The 22,333-nt window shown below is 43.1% G+C and overlaps 1 protein-coding gene across 1 annotated transcript in view; it reads right to left on the minus strand.

Moving 5' to 3' along the window:
• Positions 1-22,333, minus strand: part of LOC306821928 (receptor-type tyrosine-protein phosphatase gamma-like) — a 377,123-nt gene that overhangs the window by 148,988 nt on the left and 205,802 nt on the right. The window lies entirely within an intron of this gene.

The raw sequence follows: 22,333 nt of genomic DNA on the forward strand, positions 1-22,333 counted from the left end.
CATCTGATGAGGCCTGGGGCCAAAATCTTCTGATTCTTCGATTTGAAGTCAAGGGCCACAAAAAATCCACTCAAGGGCCACAAATGGCCCCCGGGCCGCACTTTGGACACCCCTGCTTTAGAGCATTATACTTACAGAGAACTATTAATAATCAAACAAGTAACTATATTCAAAGTGGACGTCCTTATTTATCTCATAATCTCATGATGAGCAATAATGACTTTGTTTCTTCAGATGAAATTAAGTTCACTCGGGAAAACCAGGGTTGTTATTTTGAGATCATGAAGTAAAGTACTCGAAATCTGGAGAAAGCAACGTTGAAATGTTCTCTTTAGCACTGGGAAATGGAGTTATATAAAATATGTAGACGCATGAAAGTAATCAGTCTTGAGGCTGATGGTCTCTTTTTCTTTTACAGGTAAAAAAAAAAAGAAAAAGATACCTTATCATTTTATGGGAGAAAAATAACCTTTAAGTGCATAAATCTGCTTTCCACATTTTCAGGTACGATCTTGAAAAAAAAAAAAAAAGCAAATTCAATTCTTCTTTTTTAAAAGGCTGAGTAACATCATTACGTGTTGAGATGAGTTGCAGAACAAATCACAAAGACGTCAGAAGCCTCATGCGTCACACACAGTTTCTTCCATATAATTTCCCCCTCTCTGTCTCGAGTATAAACTCTCACATATCTGAAAAACAAGGAAGTCATGTCATGTGTCCGTTTTATTCCATTTATTAAAAAAACATGGGTGCATGTTTTCATATTGATGTTCCAGTGTTTGTCTCTCTTCCCTCTGTCAGCTCTGAGCATCACTTTTGAAGCCTCCCTCTTGCAGATCATCTTTGCATTTCAAGGTGAAACGGATGCATCTGCTCTAAGTGCCTGAGGAAGACGGTGGACTGATTGGAGCTCGGTCTGCATCTCTTTATTCTCCTCACCACTCACACCAGCTCACACTGCATGCACCCTTACTCCTCTAAACTCTGCCCTTAATTTAAAGCAATACTGGGCTTCTGGGCTCCAAAATGAATTTGTCTATGATTACTCATGCCCTGGCGCGTTGCGAGCACCGGGTAATGTCTATTTCATTGAATTAGGCTGCATCCTGTTCTCCTTCCCCTCCCCTCCATCTCTGTCCTTGCCCGGGGGCGGCTATTGATTGAGGTGGTCTGGCTTTCGTATATAAGGCTAGCATTACCTAAAGTCTCAGACAGCAGCGGCCTGGCCGGTCAATGCAGCTGAAGAGAAAACGTGAAGCGATTAGTCACTGACTAATGCAGCTAATTTCTGCTGAAAGCAGCAGGACGAGAGAGTGCGAAGGTAAAGGAGGAAAGAAAAGAGGAGAGCGGCATTACTGCGGGAGTGCTAACCTCCATCACACACCTAGCTAAGAAGCTGTGTGCTGAATAGGCGGACTCGCAGAAGGCGCTGGACCTAGAAATCTACTTCTCTCTTTATGATCCTTCTACGCTCACAGCATGTGATGAAGAGTGCGGTATGAAGGAGTTTAAATCATTTACATTTTTCACCAATCTTTAATCATTTTTCATTGGCATGATACAAGATTCAAGGATCATAATCTACAATATAAATCTAGTAAATGACCAGCATGCTGCCTAAAACTGCAGATACAGTACTACACAGAACACAGAGGGCCTGATTCACCAAGAATGGATTGCGGCCACTCATCGGTCCAAAAAGTTGAGCATCATTTGCTCAGAGTATCTGCGCCGTCTAAATCACAAAGCACAGCGCCTATGATCAGGTTGCAAAGAGTCGCCCTGCTCCGTGCAGTTTGCATCTGAAAGTGCTCTGCACCTTTTGAACAATGTGTGCAATATGATCTTCACCTGTCTGAAGTGTGAAAGAATGACAACAACCACCTTGTTTCCTCATCCTTAACAGCTCCGGATTATCCACACACGTGTGGATGAAGCGTCAAGTGTTCATAAAACGAGATCCTATGGTGCATCAACGAAAACAAAGTACGAGTGCATTGGAAAAGATTGCGTTGCTTGGCAACAGTCTTCTTTAAGTTAAGTTGTGAAACTGATGCCGGAGTTAAGAAGAAAGTAATCAGTTGTTGATTTTGACCTTTTACTAGGATAACACTACCAATTTTGACTCCATAAGTTCAATTCAGAATCAATTTTCTCCACAAATTCTGAATGGAAATGTTCAGACCGGTGCAGGATTCTGGTTTGAGTTTGTAGTGCCGGAAGCATCATCCACTTGTGTTTCAGTGGGAATCGTCCGTATGCAGAAGAGCAACTCATGCGGTGAGCGCTACAATGGAATCCCAGCTCCTGTTGGTTCTCATCCAATCAGACTTCAGCTTTAAGGAATGAAGCTCTTGTGTAAGTGATAACCAATGGCACGGCGTTCCTTCCTCATTTTCGTTCAGCTTCCCTTTTAAATGGGATTCTTTCTTCATGGTGATGTTCCTCCATCGCCGCCATCTTCATCAGCGGGATCCTCATCCATCCGGTCTCATCCGGTCCTCAGCTTCACCACCACCAGGGTCTGGACCCCATGAGGGGGACATTAACCATCCCACAGAGTCCAAGCGCCAAAGACTTTCAGTCAAGTCCCGTGTTCATATTATTCATTGTGATAAAACCTTTTCTGAATATGACTTGTCTCTCCTCATTGAACGTATGTTCCTGGGGATTGCTGGTTTTACGGGAAACACTGACAAGTTTGCCAACACTACCAGAGGCTACGTCTTTGATCAGACGATATCTGATCATTTGAGAAAGTTCCTGGTTAAGTAGAGCGACCTTTACTTAAAGTATAAAGTTCCTCCAACACGAGGTGAGGGAAGAGACAGATTTGATTTCCTCCGTTTGTCTGTGAAGCACTCTGGGACTGCTGTGTCTGAAAGGTGTTGTGCAAAGAAACTTTCTAGCATCCTGAATCAATACCTCGCCTACGGATTAACTCGTGCTCATCAATGTAAGCAGACCTGTCTGTCTTGAAGCTGGTGGACAACACTGTTGAAGGTTTTAACTCCAGGTGAGGATTTGAAAGGAGGAGAGTCTCAGGCTGACTGCATCCTGAAAGTACAACTAATACACTTGCCAGGATTTGTTCTTCCCCTCCAAATCCAGTAGTCTCCAACACGCAGGCCACCTCAGTCTGATTTCCGCCATGATCCCACTAATCCTGATGGAATAAGTGCAGCCGGAGAAGCTCTCTTAGTGTCTGCTGAGAGGATGCTTCCTGCCAAATGGAGGAGAGAAGCCGACGACAGAGCTCTCCATCTCTCCGCTTCTCATTATTTCCACGCTTGAGGAGACCCTTTTCCTGACTTGAGTGGTTAATTGTAGCAGATGGACATATGGCAAAAAAAACCCGTCTCATTTTCTTTGGACAGAACATGAATCGCCGTGAAAGATCGCTTCTCGTTCTCTCCCCGGCAGCCTCTCTCCTGTCCTCCGTCTCATTAGGCACACCTTGATTTCATTGTTATTCTCCGGGTTGTTCACATTTTCTTCTGACAGCAAATGTTCTCCCAAAGGTGTTTTTTTTGTCTTGGTGTAAGAAAAAAAAAGCTTTTGTCTTTAGAGGCGTGCGGTCCATAATTGTGATCTTTAGGCAGCGCCCCCCCACCATCCTTTCTTGGGTTTGTTTATGCCACAAATTGGAATCGTGTCAGGCTTTTCAATGAGATGTGAGCGAGGTCGGCGGCACAGCATCTGCTTCAAAAATGTCTCTTAATTGACTGAAAAGCTTCAAACTCTCTCAAAGGTCAAAAGCAGCAGCCAGGTGTATTTACAAAGTAAATAATTGACGGAGATGAGGAGTGGACTCTCTCTCTCTCTCTCTCTCTGGAGAGCTGCCGACAATCTGCGAAGGCAACTTCACACAGAAGCGACAGAAATCTCAGATGAGCTGTCCCTCACCCGATGTCTTCATGTCCTCTCCTCCATCTGTGTCTGTTACCTGGATGGACAGTTAATCCTGGCTAATGTTGGCTTTCCTCTCTGTGGCAGCACATTCTTTATCACTCAACTTTCATTACATTTGGAGATGGCATTCATTTCAGCCTGACTGAGTACGGAGCGCGTCGTCCTTTAAAGATTGAATTCAACCTCAAATATCGACTTAAAAAAAACCCAACATTTATCCCTCAACTCTTTTCTTCTATTTGTTAAAGTTATATTGCAACACGGACTATAGCCTCTGCACATGGGCCGCGACTTGTAACCACTCGGATAACCAGCGCCCCCTCACATGAATTATTGACAGGAAATGGGAGAAGGTGGCTTCTGCAGCTGTAACCACAGTCAACAGGGCGATGCCCCCAAAAATATGAAGCGTTAAAAAAACAAATAATCATCTAAAAACGACTCGCTGTGCAGACGCTGAGAGCCGGTCACACTAAAGAGCAACAGCAAGGAAACAAAACAGGTTTCTATTTAAATAAAGTTTAAACTTATAGAAGAAGATTGACATCGATGCAGCAAGAAAACAGGATGAGAAGTACGTCTTATGAAAGCCAAACCAGCCAATGCAAACCGTCCGTGTTGAGGCACCCGGACTAGAACCGACAACCCTCCAAATCCCAACGGACTGAGCTGCTGCCATCCCCCTTAATGTGATTATCCAAAACCTCATTGTACAAAGTGAAATATAATATATTTCTGTCATTTCTTTTAGTTTTAAGATCCTTTCTTTATGCCTTTATTTGATGGGATAGAGAGAGGAAATCAGGAGAGAGAGAGAGAGAGAGAGAGAGAGAGAGAGAGAGAGAGAGCGAGGAACGACATGCGGGAAAGGAGACCCAGGTCAGATTCGACACACGGGCCGCCCGCCTGGAGGACGGCAGCCTCCACACACGGGGGCGCGGCGTATCTGCCAGGCCACCTGGGCCTCGAGATACAATTTACTTGTGTTCACTTACAATCTTATATTCTGTTCCAGCTTTGCTGTTCACACGTTTAGATTTAGAATCAAAGGCCGTCTCTATCTGCAATAGCGCCTGGGTTTACTGAAGTTTATGATAATTATTAGACTCAAACACTTATTTATTCTTAACATTGATAAACACATCCATGAGCTGTCAGACTTTAAAGGCAGCCTCCACTTCTGCACACATGCTCCAAGAAGAAACGTGAAGTTGGTGTGTTTGCATCAGGAGAAGATGAAAGCATTCACGTCTCAGTGTTTTGTTTGTCTTTGTCAAATGTTTGCTTCACACAATCTTGGAAATAAGATACAGAGACAGAAAGTTTGCATTGAATTTAAAGCGTCTCAGAATATGTCAGATTATAAAATTACCATTTAGCAGCACAAACATTTCAAAGGATTTAAGTCCCAGTTATATTTAGAAGCACTGACGCTCCTTTACCTGTGGTGAAAATACTTTGAGGGCATTTAGCGACACTTCAGCTCAGATCTGCTTAAGCTCTGTTTACAGCCTTATCATGTCTGTAAAGTGAAACCTCAGGAGTGGGTCAACCGCATTCTGATTGCACAGCCAACACCTCAGCGAGACACGCAGCTGTGCTGGTGTTGCGTGTGACACGCTCAGTGGAGGTCTTAAATGAAACAGGGCCCAACATGCTGGATATTGATCTCTGAGACCCTTGGGGTCAGGAAGTGGAGGGATGTAGACGTGTCACTGAGGCGTGCTGCAGGCTCCACGTTGCCTCTGAGACAAGCAAGTCGTGACCAAGCTAAATTAAACACGCCGAGAGTTAGTTCTGCTGCTTTGTCATTGATGGTTATCATGTGAGTGATTCATGTTTATGAGCCCTTAAAAATAATCCTTAGCACTTGTTATTGCCAAGTCGAAGAACAGACATTTTATGACATTCTTACCTCTGACTCTTCAAGTATGGCAGCCTCTAAGTTTGGCTCTAAGCTGCAAAATATGTCCCACTCTTCTGTTAGCTTTGCAAATATGCAACACATTGGTCAGACGATGAGAATAAAGACTGCCAATAAAGGTTTTAAAAGTTATGGCTTCAGGACCAGTCATAAAAGTCCATCCATATTCTGCCTGCTCCACTTTTCAGAAAATGTGTGCTCAAACAGACTGTTTGGACATTTTCCCTTCATGACATCACAAAGGGCAGTAGCCCCTCCCCCAGGTGGGTGACACTCCCACAGCTAGGTGTTTGTTCTGTCCTCTGAGTCTGCCTTCTCACTGTAAACAATAGGACATGGAGCGAGAAAACACCCGAGCCCTTCCAGAGAGGGGGCGTGGTCAGATACAGCTCATTTGCATATTTAAAGCCACAGACACAGAAACAGCCTGTTCTGAGCAGGGCTGAAATAGAGGGGTTTATAGACATGATCAAATACAGGATCAGAGTGGACTTATACTAAAACTAATTTTGTCTTAGTTTAATGTTTTTTCATAAATAAAAATTTTATTAAGCCTTGGAGTTGAAAATATACATAATATATCAAAAGCTTGCATATAAAATCTCATTAAAAACTTTGGTCATTTAAGTTTAACCTCCAATGATTCGTGCTTAAAGTCGGATATCTATTCGAAGCAGGCTTGATAATAGCTGATGGAGCAAATCTGTCCTGTACCTGGTGCCCCCGTGGTGGGACAAACACTTTGTAATAATCACAAATAATGATCTGCAGGAGACTGAAATAGTCGAATCCATCAGTGAAAATCACCAGTAAAGCTGCTCCAGTTACACCGGGGGAGCAGAGAGAAGAGGCGAGAAAGACAGAGACAGCTCTGCCTAATGGAGAGTGGAGGAGCAGAGGATGCACAGGTGCATTAAGTCCTCTGAACAAGGTTAGCCACACTCGTCCCATTACTTTACAATATTACAGGACATATCTGAATGCTTTGTTCCTGAATCCATTAAGCCCCGGCATTGTGTGCGTGTACGTCAGAAACGATCTGAAACCCCCCCTTTCCAACCCAGCAAAATAAAAACAACCTGAAGTTTTGTTCTTTTCTATATATACCACTCTGCCCCTCTGATGCCTCAGTGCTCCGCTCTCAAACATCCACTGAACGCACGGAATCTGCAACAGCACCCCAAAAAATCTCACTCCTCCTTGTTTGGAAGTTTCAATCAGAAATCAGTTGGTGATTAATATTCATGCTTGTGTAATCTGGAATCAGTCTGCTAATAAATTTACCCACTGATCTGCCCGGTGCAGCAGTTAATTGTGTTAGCTGCTCAAAGTGTCTGTCAGCATTATGCTCAAAATGGCTGCCTCATTATCTCCTCCGAGACGTCGGTTGTCACTCAGCGTGGCCAATTACTGTGCTCCATGATCATCACATAAGAGAGGAGCTGGGGAAATGTGCCCACCGGCCATAATAAGGCATGATCAGTGACACACGCACGTCAGAAAAATAACAACGCACCCCCTGCAAGGCTAATAAATCTCCAGGCTTTTCGGGATCAGTCCCCGGTAACATTCGACACGTGATTGGAAATTATATCGTCAACCAATTAAAGCTGAACTATTTCGACACCTCAAGCTCCGTTTAATAAAATGATGAACATATGGCAGGGTAATACTAATTGGCTTTTTTTTTCTTTTCTTTTTTCTATTGAGTCACAGGGATTTTGATTATTTCGTTTTTACATTTTTCTGGGATTTAATTCCAGGGGGAAGGGAAATGGAAGTGCTGTGGTTTGGAAACAGCAAAGAAAAAGTCAAATTAGGGAGAGTAAATAAAGCAGAACTGACAGTGGTAATATGTTCAAATGATGAAGCACGAATAAATGAATGACAGCTGTGAAAGTGTAATGAAAACAGGCGAAACAAAACAAGAGAGAAAGAAAAAGAGTCAAGGAGAAAGAAACGAAAACAGAAGAAATGAGTGATTTATTGACTGGAACATGGAGCACACGCGGCCCTTTATTGTGAATGTTGGTGCTGTATGTACAGTGCAGTCGGCTCCCCAGAGTGCCGGCTCCCGTCACCTTGAACACAACAGCCATCCATTCCTTTTTGTGACGGAGGCAGCAGGCCACGGTGAGTGCACACGTGGGTGGAAAAAAATGAAGTCTGTAGCAGCTGAAATGGCACTCAGCCTTAATTAGATAAAGTAAAACTCTGCTGGTGTGTGTGCGTGTGTGTGTTTGTGTGTGTGTGTGGAATTGTAGAGGCAACATGACGGAGACAGACACAAGAGAGGAGGAGGGAGTGTGTTGACAGAAGGCCACCGCGGCTCCTGGCTCGCCATGGGCAGGCAGTAAGTCTGGTTGAAGCCACTGTCACAGCCCATTTCACAGCTGTCCAACGTTTCTCTTAAACACACACACACACACACACACAAATGCATGCACCGTGAGAGTTATGTACACATGGTTTAACATGCCCAAGCAAAAGATGGGACTAGATCTCCAGCATGTCACATACAGTCAGACCAAAACATCATTTTCCAGCTTTGAAGTCTCGGAGTGAGCCACATGAAATGAACGTGTCACAAAAGTGAATTACACAAAAGCTACAGATTCAGATTGATCTCGCTTTGAATGAAACTGATGCTGTTTTTTTTTTATCACTTGGGAAGACAAAGACTTTCAGTGATTTGTGCTTGTAGATAATTTCCACATGCTCTGTGCGCCCCACGGTCAGTCAGCTACTCACACTTCGCTGTGGTTTGCTGCCACTCGAGACAATCATTTCAGTTTCATCAGTTTCCACAGAGAGCGCCACGATGCATCTCTGCACCACTACTCTGCTCCTGGTTCAAATACACAGAGTGCATTTTCGACAATGAAAAAAACAAACCGGACAGGAAGTCAGATCAATTTCAAAATAAAACACAACATACAAACTTAAGATCGTATTTGTCATCCCTTTATCAACTTTACGTCAAAACAGGCACAGAGGGAGCAACAAATCCTCCTCAGAGAGACAAGTGGGCGTGGACACTGAAACATCACTGATTAGTCTGACTTGTATTTATCAGCCAGCCTCGTTCTGTGGAGGATGAGAGGGTGGATGTGCAAAGCTACTGAGGCTATCCCTGTTGAAATGTCTGCACAGCAACTTTCCAATCACGTGTGTTAGATGCAACTTACAGAAGATCCTGCAGTGAACACATAGACTCGCCGTCAGGTAGCACCTGACATCGTCCAAGCATGTCATTGCCCACTCTCTTGCAGACTCAAAGGTCCTCTACTGTCCACTGTCCTATGGCATACAGGGGGAGCTGTTAGCCTAGCGGTTAGCGCAATGCCCCATGTGCAGAGGTTTTGGTCATCAAAAGCAAAAAAACCTGGAACCCTGAACTCTTTTGAAACATTTCTCAAGTGAGAACTGTTTTTTAGACCTTAAAATGATTAGACTTGTTTGTGAAAACTATAGAGTCTCCCCCTGGTGGCCATTAAAAAGAGAACAGCTTTCGATGACTTCTACATAAAGCTTATGCTAAAGTGTGACACAGTTTCTAATGTAAGCCGATGAGCATGGCATATCATGCATTTATCAAATAGAGAGAGACCTTCCTCTAATTTAAGGGTGACAGACTCACAAACACCCCTCCAGCAGGATGGGAATGTTGCTCTGTCCCTGCCAGATGTGCAAATAGACGACTGTTTATCAGGTTTGCAGACCTTGAAGGTGATATTGTGCCGATGTTGTGTTTTTCAGCCTGTTGCACCTCCACTAAGTAGCTGAAAAATCAATTAGTGCAGCTACAGTAAAAGCTCCATGTGTAAACTTGGCACAACAGAAACCCTGGAAAAAAAAAAAAAGCAGTCTGTTGCACTTTGAGTATAAACAAAGAGCTTGAGTGTAATGCCTGGCGGGAATGCTTTACAGAGGAAACAGTTTAACAGAAAATGTGTGTTTGATGAAAAATTGCACATTTTCAAAACCTGTTGGATAAATGCTTTAGACAAAAAGGAATGTGCCTGAAGAATTCCCGAATGCTGCTCATGCATCCTCTAAAAGTCGCACTGAACTGAAACTCTGATTTCAAGTGGACCAGAGTTTGTTTCTTTGAGTTTGTTTCAGCATTCAAAAGGCCGATCCTGATGATAGGAGACGTGCAATGCTGCTATTGAGCTCATGATGGTTTAGTTTGTTTGTTTGATTGCCCTGTTGCAAATCGGAGATAGAAAATAAATGAGTTGAAATATCGAGAAAAACAACGGCGAATGACTCATTATGACCAGAAAACAGAGTAAATCAAATGGACGGACGCGTGTCTGCTCGGGATTCATTTTAAACCCACAGATACAATCAAACTTCTCTGATAACTCTGACATGTTTACCAGCAGCCAGCCCTCTCCGCTGTGTGTCAGCGGTCTACAGAGAAGTGATTTCACACCTCGTCCCCTGTCCCACTGACCCCATCACTCCACACACCGCCAACCATTAATCCCATCTGACTGTCCAACTGAGCGTGAAGAGACAGGAACAGAAAAAAAGCCTTCACCTCCCGCCCACCAGCACACATCCGCTAGCAAAAACCCCCCAGGTAAATAAACTCACACTTCCACTCAGATAATGTCATTTTCACCACACCCCTGGCACCTCCCACCTCCAATCAGGGCTCTGCATGACACAGTACAAAGGACAAGGAGGACAGACACTGATCCAAGCTTCAATAACAATAACTTCATGCTTTTTTCCACCTTAAACTTTTTCTAATATAAACAGTTTGAATGCATTTTTTAACAGCCCTTTAAAAGGTGCTGTACACATCCGGGGGCCTTCTTCCTGCAGCTCCTCTACAGCCTGCATTGTTGGAGCTTCTCTTCAGACAGCATCAGCCAATATGTTGCCTCCATCTGTAAATGTGTCATATGAGTAGCTTTCACTGCATAGCTGCACATCTGGACGTGTTGCTGAATGTGTTTTCCCATCTGTACACCTGATGCTGGCTCCCTGGCAGAACTAATACAAACTCATCAATGTGTCAGCAATTACATTTTGTTGATTTAATAGCAGCAGTCTGTGATGACCGTTTATACTTCTTTAGTGCAGCAGAACTTCTTGCCTGCGTCTCTGCAACACTCTCCCTGCATGAGAAGAGTCCAGCGTGTTGTCGAAAGCTGAGAAGTAGTTTCAAGAGTCACATTTAATCATGCAAAACTAAGCTGAGGGCAACCTTTGAAAAAAGAGCACATATTTAAAATCAACCACTTTAGTTACGCTTTAGTTTACACCCTTTAAAGATGTCTTAATTCTTCCTCAGGTCACATACAGAAAGTAGTTTAATTCGGATCATGCTGTCTACGGTCAGATCAGTACACACGTGTCACATGGGTCATGTGGTACGGTAACAGTCGCTGGGGAAGTTAAGGAGAAGGGAATGATTGCAACAGGCAAAACTGTTCATTTGTAAAACTTCATGCATGCTGACAGCAGAAAGTTAACACAAGAACAGACAGCAGGCTGATTATACTGTCATAATGTCATGCCATGCATGTATGAAAAACCTGGGAGGGATTTCGGGTTCAGTGCCTTGCTTATGACACTCCAACATATGACTGAATGAGCTGGGGGTCGAACCCTCGACCTTGCAGTTGAGAGAAGATCAATTGTACCACTGAGCCACAGCCGCTGTAACAGACACATTGTCCTGATAGCTGCCTTGTTTATTTTGCATGTGAAGTCGGTTGAGCCGATGTGAGAACAGTGTTCGTTGTGAATGCGCTGAGCTGCAGGAAGCGAAACTGTCAGTGCGACACCATATAGCAGACTGAGATGCCTCCCCTCCCGTCTGAGAGGGCTCGTCTCCAACGTTGTGAACAACCAACTCAGGAGGATTTCAGGGGCAGTCTGAATGAAATCATTTATAAAACTTGAGAAGTGCAGGGTGTGAAAACGGCTTGATTCAAACTCCAGCAGACTGTTTTAAAGTCCGCCTGAAATAAGGCTTTTCTGAACGCACACTGGTTTCCACAGCGGATAAATCCGTGGCTGCTGAGGAGCCGCTGAAGAGCTGCTGAGGAGCTGCACCCACGCTGCCGAGCACTTCCCTCTTATTCCCTCTCACCTCGACACAACGCGCTGCAAAATGAGTGTGGGACGAGTTCTGTTGGAAAAGAAAGTTTGCGATAAATGGCTGCGTGGGAGGAGTTGGAGGCGCTTTAAGTTTGGACAATCATCCTCTGAGTGGATGTGTTGCTCTGACTGACAGAAGCCAGCGTGTTTGCAGCTTTAGCTTCTCCTCTGCAAACTGTTTGCTCACAGTTCCTTTGTAAGGTGGGAAAAAAAGCAAACCGCAGATAGAGGCAGCTCGGTGTCAGAGCTTTGTCAAGTGATGTAATTCACACACAGACGGAACTTAAGGTGGTCTTCTACTCTTCTGCTTCAAATCTCATCCACAGAGGAAGACGAGCTCAGACTGTCGAGCCTGCAGGTTTGAATAAAACATGATATAATTTTATTTTTCTCAGATTAGAGAATCCATTCTCCGCGTCTCTCTAAAGAATTGGATGATTATAAATGTTTAATAAATTGATGTTAATAGATGTCAAACACACAGCACAACATGTTTAACCATTTGAATCAAATTAATTCCCAGTGTCATTATTTATTCAATAGCCTGAGTATAAACACGCAGAACTGCCCAGAAATCATTCAAAGAAAGTATTCAGGATCACATCTGCTCCTTTTTCTTCTCCTCCGAAGATGCAGGAAGTCTCCTCACTCCGCTCTCCGCTGGTTCACGCACGCTAACAGTGCACGCAGGGACGAGCTACAGAACCTCATCCTGCAGGACCACACACAGCAGGTCATCTGGATCCTGATCCTGCATCCGCTCTTGGAATTAAAGATCTTAACTGCAGTCTTCCCCACAATGCAATTCTATTTTTTGATATACTGTAACCCCCCGCCCCCCAGCTCTACAGATCATTAATCATTTCAAAAGCACTACAGTGAGTCAGTGGGAGACTTGAAAATGTAAAAGGGAGGATTGATTCAGATTTATATCAACGTCAATCAAACTTGGAAACATTTCTAACCGTTTCCACATCTTCACTCCGGAACGTCTCCTGACCTGGCTGTGCTCCTCGAAGCTCCTCAGGAGACTACCCCTTTAAAACGGGGGGGGGGGGGGCAAACCCGGGAACCCGACAAAGCAACAGAGTCCGCTATACAATGCTGATGAGAATATTAGCCTTTATATCAATGCTTTGACAGAATCACACGTAGTAAAGAGCGGAGAAGAACATACTGCCGAACAGAAAATGTGATGCAGCCGTTTAATTACAAGCACGGCACGCATACACTCCCTTTATTTGTGTGTAAACGCCACTCCTCCTCCCGTTCTCACCTCAGCTCACTCAGACCTGACAGACATCCAGACTCCGGATTAAGTGAAAAATGCAGCTGAAATATCAGGAGTTGTTCAAAAAGTTTCCTCCACGTTTGAAACCGCTATGTGACGTTAAAGATCGACGAAACGGAGTTTATTTTTAGCGAGTGAAACTGGATTTTATCCTAACCCAATGGGAACATTGTAACGCGCTTTATGTTGATGTTAACAAGGGCTCACTCTGACAGGAGGTCCAAACTGCCGCTGCTCGTCTTTTAAGAGGCACTCGTAACGTTTTACATCCTTTCAAACCTTTTTAGTTTAAGGACTCATTTCATTGTTTTAAAACCTTTGAATCTGGCGAGCAGCTCGGTACACTTCTGACCTCTTCCTACCTCTACACCTCCTCGAGCGTCTTCTGCAAAATGTGTGAAAATAAAGAGGAAAAAGTCGACGCAAACATCTCAGTTAAACACAGGCAGCTCACTTTGGAGTGACCGCCGCAACTTTCACAGCTGATTTGACGCTGCATTGTAACGGTGACCTGGAAAAAACCCACCAGACGAGGCCAACAAACAGCGAGGAGACGGCGAAGAGAAGAAGAGTGCAGCCTCCGACCTGTCACACAAGGACGGTGCCAAAGAGACACGTTTAATGAATGTGATCACAGCCTTCATTTTGAGGAATGAATTCAATCATTCCAGGCCTTGATTAAGTAATTCAGGATCATGAATTATTTATTTGAGGGAAAAAAATTAAGAAGCTTGTGCACAGGATTGATTAGTACAAGATACAAATTACTACTTTGGGCTCCAGAATGATGAGACATTTTCTCCTTGACACCCACTGAGCTTTAAAGGTTGTACTTTACTGGGGCTGTTGTGAATATTAACGTGCTGTGAGTCACAGATCTGAACACCTAAAACAAAGTCTAATTCATAAACTATGGCTACAAACACTTCAGGTGAGTGATAAACAAGAAAGCAGTGTTATAATCTTTTATAGTCGCGAGGTCTCCTTCTTTGTTCCTGGTATATTTCATCCTGAGGTAGCAGCTGATATCACATATAGCACCTAAATGGTTAAAACTAAGCCCTACACTTTATTTGTTTATTTGCACCAAAAAAAAAACACACACAAGAATAGAAAGTGCGGGAGAGGTGAAAAAAACCCAGTATGGCCTTAAAAAAGGACCTCCGCAAGAAATATGGAAAATAAATCAACAACAACAATAAGAGAAAGCAAAATAAAAACAAATAATATTTTTTTAAAAAAGCAATACAAGTGCCATTTGAATAGCACAAACTTATGTCAGAAATAAAAACGTGAGTAAGTATAAATGTAAAATAAGGACATTTATATAAAACTGGTGGATTTGATGAAATTAGATTACAGATTACAAGCCGGGTGATAGCCTCCTAAGTAACCTCAGTGCCTCAATCAATGGAACAAACATCTCACTGTGGTAAAACAATAGATGGAGCTTGTGGTGTGCAAACTTACTCGTTTCATTTCGTTCATATCTTAAAGTATGAATTTATATTTGTGAGTTGGTTGCTCTTCTGGAAGTTTCTTTTTTTGTTACCTTAATACTGCATAAAGTCCTTCAACAAACCTTTTTAAAAGTCACAGAGACTCGCTTCATATAATCTGGTTTGTACATCACATCATAACCTCTTGTGATTTGCGTAAATGAACCCGGGGCGCTAAATCAAGTCACTGGTCTAAGTAAGTGGATCTTGTGGTTCACCCTGGAAAGAAAGGGCCTTAATGCGCTGTATGTGCGAGGTTAAGAGTGGTGGTTATTTAATAATACCCATTTGAAAAGGTGTTGGAAACAGCTCTTGACCTTTCCCACTTTCCTTCAAATGATTTAAGCTGCTCGTGGCGAGGCCTTAGGAGGGTTGGCGATTGATGTCATTTGACTCCTGGCAGCGGAGGTAAAGGCAGGATGATTTGCAGAGGGCAGATTTTTTCTCCTTGATAATGTTGTGTGAAGATAGACACCACAGAAAGGTGACCTTACCATCTCTTAAAGATCCCTGCTGCTCCCCGACGCGGCGTGCCTTAAATCTTTCAGTGCACAAATCACATGAAAGGAAGAAAGTACGACATGTAACACGCCCTGTAAATACAGCAGAGTGTCCTGTGTGAATGTGTGTGTGAGTCCTGACTGTCTCCAGTGAGGGAGAAGCTGGAGTCCTGCTGGCAGTGTTGTTGTCAGAGCTGTGTTTACATGGACGGGACGGCCGGCTCCTCCCCTTGTGTATAAAAGCTGTTTGAGTCAAGAAGAAGAACATATTCACTGATTATCTGGATGTCTAATTAAAGAGCGCTAACATTAGCCTGCTAGCACAACAATGCAGCTCAAGACAAGGACCCTTTTGTGCAAACACAAGGGGGGGGGGAGGGGGGGGGGGGGGTTGGAGGTGTGTCGCTGGAGGTGTCGCCAATCATCACTGTGTTTTGGGTTCATGCAGGTGCTTATTTAAGTTGTATAATTCTGTACTTGGAACTTACTTGTACTAGGAAACGTGTCTTCTAGCGGTCATGACGTATGCAATCATTCAAACATGTAGAAGTCCAGTTCAGGACGTGATTGAAGTATTTGACCCCCCTGACTTCCTGTCCTGTTTTTCAGTACTTCTCCCCTTTTCTGAAAGTCAATGAATATTTAATTCTCCAGCAGTCCAATCCAATGTGTTTTGTGTACAAGGAGTCTCACTCCTGCTTATAAACTGATAAAACCCCTAATCAGCAGCAGCCAGCTCCAGCACCTTTCAAGAATTCAGTCTGCTGTTAAACAGAAATACCAACTTCAGACAGCTGGGTGAGCTCAGATGGCTCATTGGGATGCAGTTTAATTTTATTGGTGTGGATTCATTTTGGGGAAACATGTTCTCAAAGCAGCCATTAATTTAACTGCGTGTTTGGAGGTTTCATTTTCACTGATATTGCCGCTGCGGGGGATTGTGACGCACGCGCATTATTCCTGTGCTGCACTGAAAATCATCCAAAACACAATACCTAGAAAAACAAACTTCCCTTGTGCTACACTCAGATTAGCTTTTTATTGCCCACAGATTATCTCCGGGCACACAAACTGCTTGATTACCGTTTGGGAATGATGGCGGTTGTGGTTAAAATTGTACAACATCGGCTGCTGGTCTAAAACAAACACTTCCTTGCAAAATTTAGACAAGACCTAATAAGACACCCTCGCCTCGCTGAGAAACGTCAACAAAGGAGGGATTGCATCATTTGATTTTCCTCCTAAAGTACGAAAGGATACAAACAACAAAGGGCTGACAGAAGGCATCACATATTCATTGTTATGGTGATATGAACATGCACTAAAAGACATACATGTGTCATACGTTGTTAACTATAATGCAAACATATGACCTCTCAAATTGAGTCCTGGATATTCGATGTATTTGAACACTTGAAGGGCTTCATTTGACGAACAGTGAGTCGCTGCCATGGAGCTAAATGGTAAATGGTGTTGAGCTTTTATCGGGCTTTTCTGGTCTGACAGCTGAAAGTGCTCTCACGCCTCATCCAATCACGCCACATTCAAACACAGATGGCAGAGGCTATCTATGCTATATGTGAAGTGTCCATCAACATTGACTCATACTGACGCAGTAGCAGGTTAGGGTTATCTGCAGGAGCCGGGGATCAAACCCCTAACCCTCCCTATTGTTTGCATCGTGACGTTTACAAACAGTAATAATTTATAAAAGACAACATGACAGAGACATTTATAGATCAAATATAGACCTCAGTAAATGTGTTGAAGACATGTCCCAATCAAGTGCACATCGCTGCAGTTCATCAAGTGTCCACAAGAGGCTGGCAGCAGAAACACAGGAAGTCACATACACACCCCATTTACTGCAGAAATGACTAGAACCCTGGGTAACAACTCTATTACAGACGCAGTGACATCACTCTGTTCATCCATTAAATCCCAACTGTTGTTCCTGTTTAGAGTCAAATGAACAATAACACTTTAGTGAAGTGTTTATGTAACATCGAAGCTCAGGAGTTGACTTGTTTTGGAGGGGCAGGAAGCTTTGGAAGATGTTCCAGGAAATTACATCATAAAAGGAACAAAAACTATTTCTATCAGAGAACATAAAAGTTGCCTACAAATGGACTTCCACTTATCACTGTGAAAATGAATCACTGTTGCCATTGAAACTGTGTGAAAGTGTCTGATACAGTATGTGAGGAGTGTGTCTTCAATATTGAATTTGGCAGGAAAGCTCCACTGCAGAAAAACAAGCCTTGTCCATCACAAAGCCCTAATCTGTATTCTGGACCTGCGCTCCCAGAGTGCGCCTGAATGCATCGCGTATGCATGTCAGAGAAAATAAGCACACGCGTGTATGCGTGCGTGTGCGTGTCAGTGTTATGTGGGTTTTACAAGCCGAAGCAAACAGCACTGATCCGGATTGCAGAAATAAAAACATTTCATTTTCATGGCCTTAAATCCCTTTGACCTTGCTTTGTTCGAATCATCCTCGCTTCCACTGCTCGTGGATTGTTCAGCCGTTATTATTGTTTTTGTCCTTTTTCTATTCTTTCGCCGCTTGTAAATAAAAGATAATGAAAGCCTCCTGGGCAAGAACAGGGTAGCATTTAATTCTGAGAGGGATTTCACTGAGGTTTACTCTGTGTGTGTGTGTGTGTGTGTGTGTGTGTGTGTGTGTGTGTGTCAGAGGGAGAGAGAGAGATAGTGTGTGGTCGTGGGAAAAGAAGAGAAAGGAATTAATGGCCCCATAAACAAAATGAAAATCAATTATCCGGCTATATTGTTTTTTGTTTTTTCTCCCCTTCTGAGTCATCCTCTTTGGAGTGACGGAGAGGACGCAGGCACAGAGAGAAGTTTTAGAAAATGGGTCATAACGATCTAGTCAATTTGTGAAAGGCCAAATCTAATGAAAGGCTTCCACATATAGAATTTCAATATTATTCCATCATCATAAGGACGTCCATATAAAATTACACAGAATGTCCTTTATTAGGTTTCAGCGGCACTGCAGGGGAAGCAATTTATCCAGGCAGCTCCGTCTCACCGCACGAAGGCACGAGGTCAGGCTGCTCAGATTTAACCCTTTAGATACAAAAGACGTCAACAAACCAGACTTCAAGTTCAACCGCTCCCGTCACTTACATGTCGCCTTCCCGCCTTTCTGCCTTTAGATCATTTACCTCCCTGCTACTTTTACCGTCAACCCGACACCAGAGTTTCAAATATATACTTCTTTTTTGTCGACGTCTCACTGACTGTAGCTCGCCTTGACTTTCATTTTCATGAATTACTATCCATCAGGTGCGTTCGAGGCATGTCAAGAGGGGCTGCAAGCTTCAAATTGAATTGGCCAGCTCAGGTGCCGACACCAAAATCATCGACTATGATTCGCTATTTGCCCTGTGTTAAAACACAAACCATTATGGAAATGCACAACACAGTGCAGTTCCTTGATTGTCCACTTGAGGCAGGCTCCACAGACGTCCTGTACACACCCCATGTTTAAACATGAAAGATGACTTTGACAGCAGAAGTTAAGATGTTGACAGCCTGGTGCGAGTCGTTTCTGCTTCTTACAGCACATGCAGTATACAGGAAGTGAATTCTTTTTAATAGCTTGTTATTTGACCCAGAGTTGGTTTGATACAGTATTCCCAGTTTGAAGATTTGAAGGTGGCTTTGATTGAAAGAGATGAAGTCAAGTTGACACTCCAGTCCAAAAAGTTTGGACACGCCCCTGATCGAATGCAAGGGTCAAAAAAGAAATCAATAAAACATTGAATAACACATAAACTACCCCACTAAGATTCTGCAACCAGCAACGAGAAGCATGAACAAAAGTTCACAGTGATCTCAAACTCATGAGAAACTTTTGGTCTGTGTCCATTCTTTATTTTATTTATTGCACTTAAAAACAAACAGAACAGATCAAATGAAACAAAGACAGGATCATTAAGTTAATACAAAAAATAGGATCTCTTTTAAAAGAAATTAGACCCTGGGTTATTAAACCCAGAGGGGCTTGTCGAGTGGCTCTCTTAACGGGTAACATGGAACACAGAAACACCGTTTAATTTAATTTAATTTATACTTTATTAATCCCACGAGGGGAAATTCGGTTTACACTCTGTCTAAAACACACATAGGCCGAGATACACACTCATGCACAAACAGGGTTCTAGTGACATGCATTAATGGAGAGGTCTCAGAGTGAGGGGGCTGCCCACAGCGAGCGCTCCAGAGCAGTTTGGGGTTCGGTGCCTTGCTCAGGGGCACCTCGGCAGTGCTCAGGAAAATGGACTGGCACCTCTCCAGCTACCAGACCAGTTTCCGGACTTGGTCCGTGCCGGGACTTGAACCAGCGACCCTCCGGTTCCCAACCCAAGTCCCTACAGACTGAGCTACTGCCGCCCCAGTTACTAAAGTAGTCCAGGCAAATATAAGAACAGCTAACAAACTCACAATGTAAAAGAAAGCAAAACAAACATTAAAGAAGAGGGAAAAAAAGGACAAAATAAGCACTTATGGCAGAGATTATTGCTTAATTGGCCACCATGAACTAAATATACATGTATTTTTTAAATTAATTGATTTGATTTGGTCCTGTTTTTACATCTCTTACATCTCATCCTGCTTTTATTGTTAAGAAACAATCCAATAATTTGTTAAATCCTTGCCATGAAAAAGCTCAAATAAGACTGTCTCACGAGCACACAGTTGATCATCTACTCATATTCCCTCTTCAGAGGTTTCAGGCATTCAAAACAACTGAATACAAATAATAAATCTCATCACTGGTTTGCTTGTGCAGGTCATTAAAAGTCATCAATATATATTACAGTCTGTTTCATACTTTTCCTGTCACCTATTAATTCTCTTTGGAAAACAAGCAAGCACATTGATACAGGAGTCCATGGGTTTTGTTTTTCCTCTCGATTCAGATGAGGGCCCTTAAGATGCCACATTATGTGTTTATCATTGTCTGACACCTACACACAACGCAGCAGACATTGCACTCCAGCGCGATGGCCGCACCGTTCTGCAGCTCGAAACTCACCAAAACCTTCCGCCTTCAAAGTATATTTGCATTTCTCTGTCTCAGTACTTGTTCTCTGTAATGACTATAATCCCAAATGTACATCCATAAATCAACATGTGAATGCTCGGGCAGCTGCAACTTTATCAACATCCACACGTCACCATGGCAGCCAGGTGTGCGTGGACGCCACAGCAGATTGCATCCTGTGGTGACACACTGTGCAGCTGTCACAGTTATGTCACTATGGGCGTTTTATTACTCAACTCAACTCCAATGTTACCTTTTAAAAGCGTGCAGTTATGGATGTGTAGAATCAAAAACGAGGACAGTAAACAGTTTGTCCCTTAAAGAATGTCTCATGATGGTGAAAACCAATTATTCCCACTATTATAACTGCAGCACTGTGCAGTAAGTCCTCACTGCACATATACAGTAAATGTTTCCCAATCTTTGCTTATACACACATTGCGTGAACAAATCCCTGACCTCGAAAAAAAAAAAGCTTGGACAGCATGGCTTTAAATCGAGTTGTTGCCTAGCAACAGTCTGCATCCAAATGTAATGCTTTCATTGGTCGGCTAACATCATCGTATAAATAGTTGTCTCCTGTAGCAGTCGGCATAGTTATCGGTGTCCAAGTCTACAGTCCCAGCACACTCAGAGTATCCAAAGGCAGCCAATACACATTTGTTGATTTTCATAATGTACACGCCCTTTTAAATTTAAAGACTTCACATTGTGCTGAATCCTTCGGTTAGTTTTGCCATGAAGGCATTTTTCCCCCACTGAATTAGGGGGGACAAGATTTATGCTGGCTGCACATGTTACTGGGATCATCTCCGGCGCAGCCTTTCTTTGCTGATTTAATACATCAGAATGGCTTCATTATTGGTTATAGCCTGTCCCAGAAAACATCCAGCGCCAGGGAAACGCCCCCATCCGAGCATCGAGAGAAGAAGTCGACTTAAACAGCTGCTGTCAGCGTTCCTTAAACATGGGTTTTAGATGGTACTGGTTAGTCTCTATGTGAATGCACTTCCTGATAAACGCCTCAGATTTGCCAGGTTAGTTTATTCATATGTTGAACCAAAAAGACAAACGCAAAACAGGAGATTGTGATCTTCCACAGAGATGACAAAAAAACATGCTCGGTTACTTCAGAAAGTTTTCTATGCGTCTTTTTTTTTTTTTTTTTTTAAACCAAACTCTTCTGATCCTTCCACGGTTTCATTCAGGAGACAAACTTAATAAGGTGTAGGTGAAGCTGCACTGCTGGGAAAAGGCTGCGGCTTATTTATTCCCATTGTGTTCTATGCGATAGAAAAAGTGGAGAGACAAGCAAGCAGGAATAAAAGACGTATATTTAAATTGAGAGCAAACAGACTGCGACTCGACCTTTCAGATGCAGCAGCCAGTTTACCATTACAGGCTGCAATACTAGGATTATGTCTCCAGTTAATTACTCCTCCTGTGCAGCATATTTCTGCACCTTCTCATTACACATGGTTACTTTGTTATGAGGCCCGTGTATGAAGGTAATATTAACGTGTCTAATCTTTATGTTTATGATCTCATCTCAGCCTGAAAGCAGAGATAAGAACTTTTAGTAATTTCAGGGAAATCGTCCTTCCTCCTCTTTACTATGCAGATGTATGCCGCAAGGTGCAATCTAATCTAACCTAATCAGATCATCTGGATCCTGTGGAGTAATATAACGTTTCTTTCATCTACTGTTGGCATTTCAGTGATAACGCCGCAAATACGTCTTGCACAGCAACCCGTCATTTCAAATTCCAGCAGGTTAATCAGCGGTGGAGAAAGTCCACAACTTCACGACTTCAAAGTCAAAATATCGATCTTTAAATTCTTCCACATGATGCAGCATGTTTGTTAAGCTGTCAGACAACATGAGGACAACAATCCTGACCCAAAGCAGACGCTGATATTCTCCCTCAGCCATCAGATACCGCACAGACACTTTTTCAAAGGCAGTCACTGAATTTCCTGCCATAAAAATTCTGTTCACTTTTAACACTG

The sequence above is a fragment of the Symphodus melops genome (genome assembly GCF_947650265.1).
Source record: "Symphodus melops genome assembly, chromosome: 4".
NCBI lineage: Eukaryota > Metazoa > Chordata > Actinopteri > Labriformes > Labridae > Symphodus > Symphodus melops.